Source organism: Cervus elaphus, chromosome X (genome assembly GCF_910594005.1).
Source record: "Cervus elaphus chromosome X, mCerEla1.1, whole genome shotgun sequence".
Lineage (NCBI taxonomy): Eukaryota > Metazoa > Chordata > Mammalia > Artiodactyla > Cervidae > Cervus > Cervus elaphus.
The window spans coordinates 119637796-119654023 of NC_057848.1; the positions used below are offsets into that span (position 1 = coordinate 119637796).

The 16228-nt window shown below is 41.5% G+C and overlaps 1 pseudogene; it reads left to right on the forward strand.

The window, feature by feature from the left end:
• Window positions 1–6002: 6002 nt before the first annotated feature.
• Window positions 6003–13171, forward strand: LOC122690455 (annotated as a pseudogene).
• The last annotated feature ends 3057 nt before the right edge of the window (window positions 13172–16228 follow it).

Below are 16228 nucleotides of genomic sequence, written 5' to 3' on the forward strand. Positions count from 1 at the left end.
TTCCAGCACAATACTGATAGCAATGACAACAATGGTTGTCCACTATGTGATCAACCATGTTTCATTTTGAAAATATGACACACACACACAGAAATGCACGCTCACAAATGTGCAAACACGCATGTACATACACACAGGTGCACACATTATAACAGATCCAATGGTGCACACTTTCCATTGGTTTCCAGGGGGCGCAGTTGTTTACATTGAAATAATTCAGAAAACTAAGATCATGGCATCTGGTCCCATCACTTCATGGCAAATAAATGGGGAGACAATGGAAACAATGAGAGACTTTATTGTTTTGGGCTCCAAAATCACTGCAGATGGTGACTGCAGCCATGAAATTAAAAGTAGCTTGCTCCTTGCAAGAAAAGCTGTGACCAACCTAGACAGCCTTTTAAAAAGCAGAGACGTTCTTTTGCTGACCACAGTCCATCTAGTTTAAAGCTATGGTTTTTCCAGTAGTCATGTATGCATGTGAGAGTTGGACTATAAAGAAAGCTGAGCGCCGAAGAATCAATGCTCTTGTTTGTTTGTTTCTTTGTTTTTCATTTATTTATATTAGTTGGAGGCTAAATACTTTACAATATTGTAGTGGTTTTTGTCATACATTGACATGAATCAGCCATGGATTTACATGTGTACCCCTTCCCGATCCCCCCTCCCACCTCCCTCCCCATCCCAGCCCTCTGGATCTTCCCAGTGCACCAGCCCTGAGCACTTGTCTCATGCATCCAACCTGGGCTGGCGATCTGTTTCACACTTGATAGTATACTTCTTTCTGTGCTATTCTCTCAGAACATCCCACCCTTGCCTTCTCCCACAGAGTCCAAAAGTCTGTTCTGTACATCTGTGTCTTTTTCTGTTTTGCATATAGGGTTATCATTACCATCTTTTAAAATTCCCTATATGTGTGTTAGTATACTGTATTGGTGTTTATCTTCCTGGCTTACTTCACTCTGTATAATGGGCTCCAGTTTCATCCATCTCATTAGAACTGATTCAAATGTATTCTTTTTAATGGCTGAGTAATATTCCATTGTGTATATGTACCATAGCTTCCTTATCCATTTGTCTGCTGATGGGCATCTAGGTTGCTTCCATGTCCTGGCTATTATAAACAGTGCTGCAATGAACATTGGGGGGCACGTGTCTCTTTCAGATCTGGTTTCCTCTGTGTGTATGCCCAGGAGTGGGATTGCTGGGTCATATGGCAATTCTATTTGCAGTTTTTAAAGGAATCTCCACACTGTTCTCCATAGTGGCTGTACTAGTTTGCATTCCCACCAACAGTGTAAGTGGGTTCCCTGGTTTTGAACCATGGTGTTGGAGAAAATTCTTGAGAGTCCCTCGGACTGCCAGGAGATCCAACCAGTCCATTCTAAAGGAAATCAGTCCTGAATATTCATTAGAAGGACTGATGCTGAAGCTAAAACTCCAATACTTTGGCCACCTGATGGAAGAATTGACTCATTGAAAAAGACCCTGATGCTGGGACAGATTGAAGGCAGGAGGAGAAGGGGATGACAGAGGATGAGATGGTTGGATGACATCACCGACTCGATGGACATGAATTTGAGCAAGCTCTGGGAGTTGGTTATGGACAGGGAAGCCTGGCATGCTGCAGTCCATGGGGTCACAAAGAGTTGGACAAGACAGAGCAACTAAACTGAACTGAATGTTAAACAATTTATGTTTCATGCATTTTTCTGTGTGTATGCTATATTTCACACACACACACACAAAGTTGTTTTATTTGTATCTGTTGTTTCCAATGAACAAAGTTAAGTATATGCTTGTGCAGATTTTTTTTGAAGTATTAAAATGTAGAAAATGATTACAATATAGTGCTTCTGAAATATATAAAAGTAATCGGTTGTCTTTATTATCTCTGGAACATGTCACAAATGATAAGACTTCCATTAACTCTGAAAGCCCCATAAAAGGTCCTACTTTGTCCCTTTTTAAATGAAGGCAATAACCTCTAGAAGATCCACAAGGATTGGTTTGGGGTACAAATCTCTGAAAAAAAATTGTGTACGTGTTACTGTCCTCTAGAATCCTGTTGACATTGCATGCATGCTTAGCCATTCAGTCGTGTCCAACTCTTTGCGACCCTAAAGACTGTAGCCCACCAGGCTCCTCTGTCCATAGAGTTTTCCAGGTGAGAATACTAGAGTGGGTTGCCATTTCCTCCTCCAGGGGATCTTCCTAACCCAGGGATTGAACCTGTGTCTCCTGCACTGGAAGGTGAATCTTTTTTTAAACCACTGAACCACCTAGGAAGCCCATTATCTGAAGCAAAATGACTAATTTGATACAATGCTGCTATGGAAAAAACAAACACCCAAGAATGGTCATCTTACTTCTCTTTCCCAACCTACCCAGGACTAGTTATGAATATAAGAATGGTGGTAGCTACTGCAGTATTTGTTATTGGATATTTCTTTGACTTAACCAAAGACACTACAGTACCAATGGCTAATGAAAAGAACCTGATTGCTAAGGAGCAGCTGTACAAAATCTCTTGCTGCAGATTCAAACTATAGTAACACAATAAAATGTCGGGAAATTATTATCTTCAGTCGCCATATCCTCTGTCTCTGTCTTCCTTTCCCTGTATACACCCTCAAGCCTTATTACATGCTGTTTCCTCTGTCTAGAACACTGTCCCCCGTTTTCATCACAGCTCTTACTTTGCTAACCTATATTCTTGTTGTTGTTGTTCAGTCATTAAGTCATGTCCAACTCTTTGTGACCTTATGGACTGCAGCAGACCAGGCTTCCCTGTCCTTCACCATTTCCTAGAGTTTGCTCAAATCCATGTCCATTGAGTTGGTGATGCTATCTAATCAACTCATCCTCTACCATTGACTTCTCCTTTTGCCCTCAGTCTTTCCCAGCATCAGGGTCTTTTCCAATGAGTCAGCTCTTCACATCAGGTGGCCCAAGTATTGGAACTTCAGCTTCAGTAACAGTCCTTCCAATGAATATTCAGGGTTGATTTCCTTTAGGATTGATTGGTTTGATCTCCTTGCTGTCCAAGGGACTCTCAAGAATCTTCTCCAGCACCACAGTTCAAAAGCATGAATTCTTCAGTGCTCAGCCTTCTTTACGTCCAACTCTCACATCCATACATGACTACTGGAAAAACCATAGCTTTGACTATAAGGACCTTTGTTGGCAAAGTGATGTCTTTGCTTTTTAATATGCTGTCTAGTTTTGTCATAAATTTTCTTCCAAGGCCACACAAGGCTAAATTTGATGTCATTCCTCTTTACTCCCATAGCACCCTTTACTATCCTTCTCATAGTCCTGATCACACTAGATTGTACTGGCTTGTTTATGGTCTGGTTTACCATGGTCGTCTCGGCATCCATCACAGTTTCTGGCACAGTGGCAAAATGAAGGCTATTAAATGAACAAATGAAAGAAAATTCATTTCTATGAAGCCTCCCCTACCTCCCTCAGTCAGGACAAATTGTTCTTTCCATGTTTTATAGCACTTTTTTACAGACCTCTACTCTAGGCTGTCTCATGTTATAATTAGTTGTGTACAAGATGTCTTCCCTCACAATGTTTCATGCTTCTAGGGGCAAGGAATTGACCTTATCTATCTCTGTATTTTCCCTAGGACCTACACTCTTCCTTATTTGTACAAAGTAGACCTCAATAAATGTTTGTTGAATTGAATTGAATTTTTCTGCCCTCTAGCCCCACTGTCACACAGCTGATGATTAGCAATGATTGGTTCATGATCTGTAAACAAAAACTTAACTGCACTAGAGAAATTGCTATTTTAAAGAACCCCTTAGCAAATGTTTGGGGGCAGCAAAAAAAAATATGGATGGTGTAATGTGAGTAATTATCTCTTAGTTTAGCTGGTTTGTAAATCCAATAGTTCATAAATAGATTTTTCTTACTGCAAAAAGAAGCGTACTCTTGTGATTACTTCAAATTTTTCAATTTTACCGTTTTGCTTCTCAGAATATATATATATATATATATATATATATATATATATATATATGAAATGGTCAGAATTAACCTATATATATTTGTGTGTGTGTGTGTGTGTGTGTGTATGCCAGAATTAATTTAGAGAACTAAATGAGAAGACACTGAGATGTCATATGCATGCACACACACACACATATGGGAAAAGGGTTGCAAATTAGAGAGACCTTTTTGGTCTTAGCTCTAACCTGAGAGGGCTACAGTTAACTGAGATGAGAGGCAGCATAATGAACATAGCCTGACACTTTTGCAAGGCACTAATTTAAACTCAAGACATGTATATTCAGTCTTTAATTTCTTGCTTATATTGCATACTTTGGTCACAACTTTGAAAAATTAAACAGAACATTGCCATCTCTACTCCACTGGTCTCCCAGTAGAAACACTTTCCCTTGCACAATCTGCTTCCCACACAGTTTGCCAGAGTTTTCTAATGAAAACATAAATCATATCATATATGTATACTGCTTGCAACTCTCCAATGGCTTCACACAACATGAGAGCAAAAATACAAACTCCCTATCTCAGTCTAGCGGATCTCAGATGACTCAAACCCTACCTACTTCTCTTAACTATTCTCCACCTCACTCTGATTGTTGTTCAGTTCCTGGAACAAGTCAAGCTATTCCCAGCTTAGAGACTTTGCAAATAGTTTCCTTGCCCTGAATGCTCTTCTCTTAGCTCTTCCCAAGGCTGATTCCTTTTCATCTTCCTGGTCTCCAGTTAAATACCATACCCTGACCACTTTACTTAAAGAAATCCTTCATCCCAACGTTGGTCACTTTCTAAAGTCATTACCTTTATAGCACTTGGACTTCCCTGATAGCTCAATTGGTAAAGAATCCACCTGCAATGCAGGAGACCCCAGTTTGATTCCTGGGTCAGGAAGATCCATTGGAGAATGGATAGGCTACCCTCTCCAGTATTCATGGACTTCCCTTGTGGCTCAGCTGGTAAAGAATCCGCCTGCAATGCAGGAGACCTGGGTTCGATCCCTGGGTTGGGAAGATTCCCTGGAGAAGGGAAAAGCTACCCACTCTAGTATTCTGGTCTGGAGATTTCCAGACTGTATAGTCCATGGGGTCGCAATGAGTCAGACATAACTGAGCGACTTTCACTTCACTTTACAGCACTTACCACCATCTAATATCATTATTTTATTTATATACTTACTTACTGTGTGTCTTTTTCTTTAAGAAAGTAAGTTCTATTAAAGCAAAGGTCTTGTACACTGCTGTATCCTCTGCAGTTAGAATAGTGCCTCGTACAGAGTAAGTCTTTAATAAATATTCATGAAATAAATTATTGTGAAAATCAGTTGGGATACTTTTCAGTACTGAGATAGTTCAGTGTCTTTCCAAAGGCTGAAAAATTCAATCTGACTCAATTTAATTTAGTCCAGCAAGCATTTATTTGTGTTATTCACCTCTGATTCTCTAGAACCTAAGAATAGAGCCTGGCACATTGTAGATGCTCAACTAACAATGGTTAAATGAAGGAATAAGCTGTGCACCTACTGTGTGCAACAATGAGCTAGGGATAGTCCCTGGGGAAGGGGGCCACAATAATGAAGAAAGCAGTCCAAGAATTATTAGTTGACTACCAAATGGCTAAAGGCAGAGGCTTGGTCTGGTCTCCATGGCAACCTTTCAATAGAAAGCATAGGAAGGGATCTATCTTACACCTTTCTGCCAGGCCAAATTGGAGCTGTAAAGAAGATGAGAAAAGGAAAGGAATTTTTTTCCAAGGCTTTATGTCACCTCTCCTTTCTACTAACAGGGTGTGGATCTTCAAACTGTTTGCGGGAGGTCTGTTTGGGGAGAGGCCTCTCCATCAATCTTGTTCCCACCAGAGCTCACTGATGGAGGAGTACAGCACAGCACCAGTTTCCTAGTAAGGGGATCCCTGGAGGCCTGCCTGAATCACTGCGGAGGAGGAGTTTCCATGGAGAGGGCTTCTTCCCTTAACTCCATTAGGCCTAGATGAAAGGTGGGGATGGCAAGTGGGAAGGGGCCTAGCCTAGATTAAAGCTGCAACTTAGGAAGCAGGAAGGAGGCTCTGTGCCACTTCTTCCTACAGCTGCATCTCGCCCCTGCTGCCCTATTGGTGACATGTTCTGGAAAAGCACTGTCTATACTGTAGGTTGTACAGAAAGGCTCTTTCTAAAAGCACCAGTTCAACAGGGCTGAGCTGGATTATCTGTGAAGAATTGGTCCAGAGATATGTTACTTCTATTTTTCCAAACTCTCCAAAGAAGGATAATACTGGCCTCATTTTACAAACGAAAAAACTGAGACTCAAGTTAAGTAGAAGTTTAAAAGTTCAGACTCTGAAGCCAGACTACCTGACCTGAGCTCCATCACTTAACCCTTCAGAGCCTCAGCTTCCTCATCTCTAAAGTCATGGTGAAAATCCACAGGGATTACACACACACACACACACACACACACACGCACACACACACGTATCCTGTGAAAGTGCTTAACACATTATCTAGTAAATAGTACATCATTGTTCAATAAATATTAGCTGCTGTCATTATCCAAAGTTACCCAAGTAGCATGGAGTCCAGATTCAAACCCGGCTCTGTCAGGCCCCAAAGCCCAAGTGCTTTCATTATACCACGGGTTCTCAAATCTTAGCATGCATCAGAATGACTTAGAACATGAGCTAAAACACAAGTTACTAGGTTTTTCCCCTAGAGTTTTAGGTCTGGGGGGACTCTGAGAATTTACATTTCTAACAAGTTCCCAGCTGCTACTGCTGCTATTAGTCTAGAGACCTTGCTAAGGACCACTGCACAAAACCCCTAAACTGGAGGTTTGCTTTCAAAGAACATCTAAAAGCAGTTCAAGAGATTTTAGATGATAATAAGGTGTGAATTCTTCCAGAGCAACTGCATTTTAAATAGGGGATTATGGAAGCTGAGAGACTGAGGCTCTGCCTACAGAGAAGCACAAAGTAGGGTTGCTTTTTTTAGAGCCAGGAATTTGCCCCTCCAATCATAAAAACTATATGCCTGCTCTTCATCTAGAGACTATGCAGCTACTGTGTGCAACATAAGAAGGCCCAAGGGGAGAATCTCCTCTTGACTGCTCATCAAAGCCACAATGGCAAACAGCCAACCCTGGAGGGGATGTGTTCAGGACTTTTCTAGGGCTTTTTGGGTCTTGTCCAAATCACATTATTGGCACTGGTTCAAGCCTGAGCTCACACCTTGGGGATTTGAGGGCTAATGGGAAATATGGAGCCTATAGATCTGTTTTAACAGTGAATCCACTTGACTGGGAGGGACTTTTCCTTTCAGTGGAACAGCTGTAAAATATTGTCTCACCAACAATTCATTTCAAAAATGATGGAACATAGATACATGGGCCTTTTCAGTTCTCCCACTAATTAAAGTACATGCCTGGGAATTCTGCATTCTGGAACATCCATATCAACTTTCCTAAACGCCTATCTACAGTCCAGCTACCATTGGAGGTAATAATGCATCACATAGGGCTTATGCAAAGCCCCTCTCCCCACTGCTTCTTAAGACTCTCTGTGCTATGCTTGATGCCCATAATAGCTATCCACTTCCACTCTAGACTCTCAATTATTTATTTCCCCCTTATAACAACACCATCATAGGTATCCAGAAGCCAGATTCAGATCCCCTGATAGACAATATTTCCCTAATTTTCCAAGAAACATTGGTTCAAAATATAGTCCTTTGGCATAGGCTGCTCAAAATACAAACATCCCTGGCAGAATAAGACTTCAAAACACAATAATTCTTTATACCTTAATGTCAGTGATTCTGGGAGTCCTTTCCAAGTGTCAGCAAGCTAGGAAAAGATGGGGCATATAATGCAAGATTCTAAAGAGCTGGGCCTATGGTTGACATATCTCCATATTCATATTCCCAGGAAGGTCCTGCTTTTATTCTGCCCTGTTTCTTTTCTTATTTTGTTGTTTCTTTGGGGAAGCCAGTTAAGAGTGTGCATGCATTAGCTACTAAGTCTTTCAGAACATATCTGTATATTGAAAACGTAGAAGTTTTACTTTACTGTGCCAGGTCTCCAGTTTTGACTTTTGTAAACAATAGATAGCTTTCTTTCCAGACAGTGAAAGTCCTATCTGGCTGTCTCTCTTTCTCTCTGTCTCTCTCTCTCTCTCTCACACACACACACATACACATGTCTCTCTATGTAATGTTACAGCTGGAAATCCCTTCATGATGATCTGTTGCCCATGTTTCTCAGTTGGAGGAATGTATTAGAATCACCTAGGTCACTTTATGGCTGCAAAGAATATAATCAACCTGATTTCGGTATTGACCATCTGGTGATGTCCACGTGTAGAGTCTTCTCTTGTGTTGTTGGAAGAAGGTGTTTGCTATGACCAGTGCGTTCTCTTGACAAAACTCTATTAGCCTTTGCCCTGCTTCATTCTGTATTCCAAGGCAAAATTTCCCTGTTACTCCAGGTATTTCTTGACTTCCGACTTTCACATTCCAATCCCCTATAATGAAAAGGACATCTTTTTTTGGGTGTTAGTTCTAATGAAAAGGGGCTTCCCTGGTGGCTCACAGGTTAAAGCGTCTGCCTGCAATGTGGGAGACCTGGGTTCGATCCCTAGGTCGGGAAGATCACCTGGAGAAGGAAATGGCAACCCACTCCAGTATTCTTGCCGGAGAATCCCATGGGCGGAGAAGCCTGGTGGGCTACAGTCCACGGGGTCGCAAAGAGTTGGACACGACTGAGCGACTTTCACTTTCTAATGAAAAAGACATCGTTTCTGTGTGTTAGTCTTGTAGGTCTTCATAGAACCATTCAACTTCAGCTTCTTCAGCATACTGGTCAGGGCATAGATTTGGATTACTGTGATATTGAATGGTTTGCCTTGGAAACAAACAGAGGCCATTCTGTCATTTTTGAAATTGTATCCAAGTACTGTATTTTGGACTCTTTTGTTGACTATGTCGGCCACTTCATTTCTTCTAAGGGATTCTTACCCACAGTAGTAGATATAATGGTCATCTGAGTTAAATTCACCCATTCCAGTCCATTTTAGTTCGCTGATTCCCAAAATGTTGATGTTCACTCTTGCCATCTCCTGTTTGATCACTTCCAATTTCTCTTGATTCATGGACCTAACATTCCAGGTTCCTATGCAATATTGCTCTTTACAGCATTGGACCTTGCTTTTATCACCAGTCACATCCACAGCTGGGTGTTGTTTTTGCTTTGGCTCTATCTCTATTCTTTCTGGAGTTATTTCTCCACTGATCACCAGTAGAATATTGGGCACCTACAAACCTGGGTAGATCATCCTTCAGTGTCCAATCATTTTGCCTTTTCATACTATTCATGGGGTTCTCAAGGCAAGAATACTGAAGTGGTTTGCCATTCCCTTCACCAGTGGACCACATTTTTTCAGAAGACCAGGAGTTGACTATGGCTCAGATCATGAACTCCTTATTGCAAAATTCAGACTTAAATTGAAGAAAGTAGGGAAAACCACTGGACCATTCAGGTATGACCTAAATCAAATCCCTTACAATTATACAGTGGAAGTGACAAAAAGTTTCAAGGGATTAGATCTGATAGACAGAGTGCCTGAAGAACTTTGGACAGAACTTCGTGACATTGTACAGGAGACAGGAATCAAGACCATCCCCAAGATAAAGAAATGCAAAAAGGCAAAATGGTTGTCTGAGGAAGCCTCACAAATAGCTGAGGAAAGGAGAGAAGCAAAAGGCAAAGGAGAAAAGGAAAGATAAATCCATTTGAATGCAGAGTTCCAAACAACGGCAAGGAGAGATAAGAAAGACTTCCTCAGTGATCAATGCAAATAAATACAGCAAATCAATAGAATGAGAAAGACTAGAGATCTGGTCAAGAAAATTAGAAATATCAAGGAACAATTTCATGCAAAGATGGGCACAATAAAGGACAGAAATGGTATGGACCTAAGAGAAGCAGAAGATATTAAGAAGAGGGGGCACGAATACACAGAAAAACTATGCAAAAAAGATCTTCACAACCCAGATAATCATGAAGGTGTGATCACTCACCTAGAGCCAGACATCCTGGAATGCAAAGTCAAGTGGGCCTTAGGAAGCATCAGTATGAACAAAGGTAGTGGAGGTGATGGAATTCCAGTTGAGCTATTTCAAATCCTGAAAGATGATGCTGTGAAAGTGCTGCACTCAGTGTGCCAGCAAATTTGGAAAACTCATCAGTGGTCACAGGACTGGAAAAGGTCAGTTTTCATTCCAAACCCAAAGAAAGGCAATACCAAAGAATGCTCAAACTACTACACAATGGCACTCATCTCACACGCTAATAAAGTAATGCTCAAAATTCTCCAAGCCAGGCTTCAACAGTACGTGAACCATGAAATTCCAGATCTTCAAGCTGGGTTTAGAAAAGGCAGAAGAACCAGAGATCAAATTGCCAGCATTCGTTGGATCATTGAAAAAGCAAGAGAATTCCAGAAAAACATCTATTTCTGCTTTATTGACTATGCCAAAGCCTTTGACTGTGTGGATCACAACAAACTGTGGAAAATTCTAAAAAGAGATGGGACTACCAGACCACCTGACCTGCCTCTTGAGAAATCTGTATGCAGGTCAGGAAGCAACAGTTAGAACTGGACATGGAAAAACAGGCTGGTTCCAAATTGAGAAAGGAGTACATCAAGGCTGTATATTGTCACGGTGCTTATTTAACTTATATGCAGACTACATCATGAGATGTAGTCTCTACTGGTCTGGATGAAGCACAAGCTGGAATCAAGATTGTCGGGAGAAATATCAATAACCTCAGATATGCAGATGACACCACCCTTATGGCAAAAAGTGAAGAAGAACTAAAGAGCCTCTTGATGAAAGCGAAAGAGGAGAGTGAAAAAGCTGGTTTAAAACTCAACAAGACGGTTAGGCTACGGCTTCAATTCGATTACCCGCCGCCCGGCGCCCCGCACTGCACGTCTTTCTGGCTTCTCATCGACCTGAACGGATGCCGAGTCGTCACGGACCTCATTAGTCTGATCCACCAGCGCTTCGGCTTCAGTTCCGGGGCCCTCCTGGGCCTCTACTTGGAGGGGGAGCTCTTGCCCCCCGCCGAGAGCGCCTGGTAGGAGACAACGACTGCCTCAGAGTTAAATTAGAAGAGAGAGGAGTTGCTGAGAGTCCTGTAACAGTTAGTAATGGGGACAATACTCGTTTATTACCTAGAAAAGCAAAGAAGCGGGCATTTAAGTTGGACGAAGATGAAGAAACCGAACCAGATTACAGAAATTCAAAGAAGCATTGGAAGAGGCATGAGAACAGTAACAGTGAGAAGACCTTGGATCTAGAACCGAAAGCCGCCACAGAGCAGAGTGTGGGGAAAAAAAACAAGAGGAAGAACAAAGCCACGTGTGATGTGGTGGAGGTTGATGATGGAGAGACTGAAAAAAAATTGCCAAAGAAGAAGGAGAAACGTGAATATAAAAAGCATGCCAAGACTCCCAAGTCTTCTAAAGCACAGTCTGTGAAAGAGTGGACCATCCAGAAGTGCAGCCCTAAAGCTCTTCCTGCTAGAAACAGCCTTGTGAAAGCCAACCGGAAAGGTGGCATGGTCGTCCTTACAAAAGACAGTCCTGATTCCTCCTCGGAGTCTGAGTCTTAACCACGAATCAACTAGTGATGCTGTCAGCAACGTCATCTTGGAGGTCAGACATTCCTCACAGAAAATCTCGACTGACATGTCAAAAGACGGATCCTCTGTGAAAACCACAGCTGCAAACTAAATGGCTCCAAAAACTGGTTTTACCTCAGCCCCTGTCAAGGGCAAGACCTCCAGAACATCATCTTCTAGTTCAGACTCTAGTTCAGAGTCAGACGATCAATGCGCGATGCCAAAGAGCACCCCCGAGTGTACTGCAGAGTTCTTAAAGACTGTAGGCCTCTTTGTAGCAAGAAATTGTCCAGGGCCATCATCACAGGTTCCAAACGCCACTGGATGGAAGCAGTCGGACCCAAACAGTGGCAGACAGGTCCTGTGTCCCCCTCCCAACGTGACTTTCCCCGCCAGTTTGGGAAGAGGTTGGGGTAGAGGAGAGGACCTTCTTTCCTGGAAAGGAGCGAGGGGGCGGGGTATGCGGGGGAGAGGTCGAGGACGAGGGCATGCTGTTCCCTATGTTTTATTTTTTTTTTCCTATGTTTTAAATAGAAACGCCGACTATCAGAAGCAACAACAGTTGAATGAAATGGTGACAAATTCATCTACCATTATCCAGAATCCCATAGAGACACACAAGAAGGACTACAGTCTCTTACCATTGTTAGCAGCTGCCCCTCAAGTTGGAGAAAAGATTGCATTTAAGCTTTTGGAACTAACATCCGATTATTCTCCTGATGTCTCTGACTACAAGGAAGGAAGAATATTAAGCCATAACCCGGAGACCGAGCAAGTAGACATAGAAATTCTTTAATCCTTACCTGCCATGAAAGAACCTGGGAAATTTGATTTGGTTTATCACAACAAAAATAGAGCTGAGGTAGTGGAGTACGCTGTGACGCAGGAGAAGAGGATAAGCGTTTTTTGGAGAGAGTTAATAGATCCAAGACTGATTATCGAATCTCCGAGTAACACATAAAGTGTGGAGCTTCCCTGAGTATGACCTCTCCACTTCGTGGTTTATAAATGTCTTATTTGTGAAAGTGACTATAACCTGAACTGTTTTTTTTTTTTTTAAAGAAGATTTGTGAGTTGTATGCATTTTCGGTTATCTTCCATTTGCTGCATAGGAAAAAATCTACCTCATCATTTAAAAGAACATGGGTGTTGCTTTTGTAGATCATTTTTTTTCCAGGCTTAATCTTAGTAACAAAATTTACAACATGACATTCCTTCAGGCATCGTTTATAAAACAATATGTACGGTTTCTTCTCTTTTTTATTTTTTTCAACCATCAAGTAGCTATCGTCAGTAGGAGTTTGTAATACCAGATACAAGAAAGTGCTATATATCTTGTCTCAGTAAGTTTTATTAAGTAACGTTTTAAAGCATGAAAGCATGTTACTTGACTTAATTTTTTAAAATTTAAGTTGTTCCATTCAACATGGAACATCTTATACATTTCAAGTATTTTATACTTGTGGTTGTCGGGAGTTAACCAGTATTACAGGCAATGAGTTAAGGAATCCTTTCGCACTTTTCTCAACTTTAAGATGAAGGATTCTCAGGGCCTGTGGAGAGCAGTGAAAATAAGTGTGTGTGCCTGGGGAAGAACTGGGGCTCCATTCAAGGGGGAGGATTCACTGTGAGCTCAGGCCAGGGTGACCCGCCCAGCCACTGGATCCAGGGTGCCTGGCTGAGTGTGCTGTGCTGGAGTTAGGGTCTTGAACAGAAACTTCCTTTTCTGTTGTTATTCAACACAAAGCTAAAAAGGCTGAAATATATACTGTGAAAATTGTTTTAACAAAACATCAGATCCCTCCTTTGGCTTTGCAGATTTTTAAATAAAATCATATTGAACTAAAAAAAAAAAACCTCAACATTCAGAAAACTAAGATCATGACATCTGGTCCCATCACTTCACGGCAAATAGATGGGGAAACAATGGAAACAGTGAGAGACTTTATTTTGGGGGCTCAAAAATCACTGCAGATGGTGATTGCAGCCATGAAATTAAAAGACACTTGCTCCTTGGAAGGAAAGTTATGACCAACCTAGATAGCATATTAAAAAGCAGAGACATTACTTTGCCAACAAAGGTCCATCTAGTCGAAGTTATGGCTTTTCCAGTAGTCATGTATGGATGTGAGATGGACTGTAAAGAAAGTTGAGTGCCGGGAATTGATGGCTTTGAACTGTGGTGTTGGAGGAGACTCTTGAGAGTCCCTTGGACTGCAAGGAGATCAAACCAGTCCATCCTAAAAGAAATCAGTCCTGAATATTCATTGGAAGGACTGATGTTGAAGCTGCAACTCCAATACTTTGGCCCCCTGATGCGAAGAACTGACTCATTGGAAAAGACCCTGATGCTGGGAAACATTGAAGTTGGGAGAAGGGGATGACAGAGGAAGAGATAGTTGTATGGCATCACCGACTCCATGGACATGAGTTTGAATAAACTCTGGGAGTTTGTGATAGACGGGGAGGTCTGGCATGCTGCAGTCCATGCGGTCGCAAAGAGTCGAACATGACTGAGTGACTGAACTGAACTGAGCTGAGGTCACTTTTTAAAACAAGGCACCTAGGCCTTAGTCCGTATTTATCGCGGCTCCAACAAGGAGACCTGGGCAACTAGATTTTCTAATGCACACCGTTGGTTGATCTAGTTCAAACTCTTCATTTTAAAATTTTAGAATGTGAAGTCCAGAAAGCACTTGCCCAAGGTTACATTGCCAGTCGTGACAGAACTGAAATAACCCATCTTGAAATAACCAATTCATTGCCTTGACTCACAAGTTTGTCGGGAACTACTCTGGTGGTCCACAAATTTAAGCATACCCGACAAAAGCTATAAAACAATGGACACAAAGATAAGGGATAAAGGAAAAACAGGGAGAAGGAAAAAGAAAGCACAGTAGATTTCAAATGATTCAGGAGCTTTGATGGGGATAAGGATCTGGGAAGTTGTGAAATTTCCAATACTTACTAACTGAACAGAATCTGCACAGAAACTATTTTGAGAGTCATACTGCAAATTCTATTGGGAATTATATGATCCTTGAGCTCAGTCGCTGTCATCTTTGTATTGCTATTAGTCACCTTGGGTTGGTCTTCCATTCCCCCACTATGATCTCTTCAATTGTCCTTATCCCCAGGCTGTGATGTGTGACACTTTCACCCCGCACTGAATCCTACCCAATCTTCTGTCTCTTTTTGGGTCAGACAGGCTCCCATCTATCCTTTGGTGTTACAGCCACTTATGGATGGGCAGAGACAATGCCCCTATGGACTTAATTACATGATTTAGTTTTCTTTTCAGATTTATTTTTGAGAAGGAGGGAACTGAAAGGCTCCAAAGCTTTTTCTACCAACACATCAGTGACATCCCAATTGAGAGGAGGGATTTTTTAGTTGTCACAGCTGTCTGTTTGAAATAGGGTCCTGAAAGAAATTAAGCTATTATAAATTCAAGATTAAGGAAACTGGCTAGAAGCCCTGTAGCATCAGTTACTCAACCATCTTAACCTTCTATCAACACACAAGTAACCCCGACCATGTGCATTTGTGATTTCTGCCCTTCTGAGCCTTGATAACAGAGGTCATAAAATTATGCTAAAGTCATTTTCTTCAGCTTTGAGTTTTGTTTTCGTATGTGAAACACATGTTTAGTTACAAAATTCATAAGGATATAATTTTACATGAATCTCCTCCCCCTACCTCCTCCCACCCTGCTGGTGACCTCCACCCTTTCTCTCTGTCATTCGGTTCTGTGTACACAAAAGATACATAGTTTACACTCTTGTAAACCTTGCTTCTTTTACATAATATTTCTGTATAGTTTCATAATGATATGTATGAAACTACCTCACCCTTGGGAGAAGGCAGTGGCACCCCACTCCAGTACTCTTGCCTGGGAAATCCCATGGATGGAGGAACCTGGTAGGCTGCAGTCCATGGGGTCGCTAAGAGTCGGACACAACTGAGAAACTTCACTTTCACTTTTCACTTTCATGCACTGGGGAAGGAAATGGCAACCCACTCCAGTGTTCTTGCCTGGAAAATCCCAGGGACGGGAGCCTGGTGGGCTGCCGTCTATGGGGTCGCACAGAGTCGGACACGACTGACGTGACTTAACAGCAGCAGCAGCAGCAGTACCTCACCCTTACTGCCTATAGTAACCATAACCAATTGGTGGGCAGTTCAATTCCTTATCTTATGCTTTTACAAATAAATGCTATAGTGAGTAATCCTGACCATACATCATTTTGCATACATAGATGTTTATCAATATGATAAATTCTTAAGAATAGAATTACTGGGTCAAAGTCTAATATTTTAAACTAAGTTTTAAATTAATTTTTTGTCTATACCCAATAGGAGTCATAATATTCTGGATTTTCTGAGAGAAATGAGGATGTTTTAAATTCTATTTTTTAAACTTTTTATCTTGTTTTGGAGCACAGCTGATTAACAATGTTGTGATAGTTTTAAGTGGACAGCAAAGAGACTCAACTGTACATATACATGTAAATTCTAGAAACTCCTCAGTGTGTATT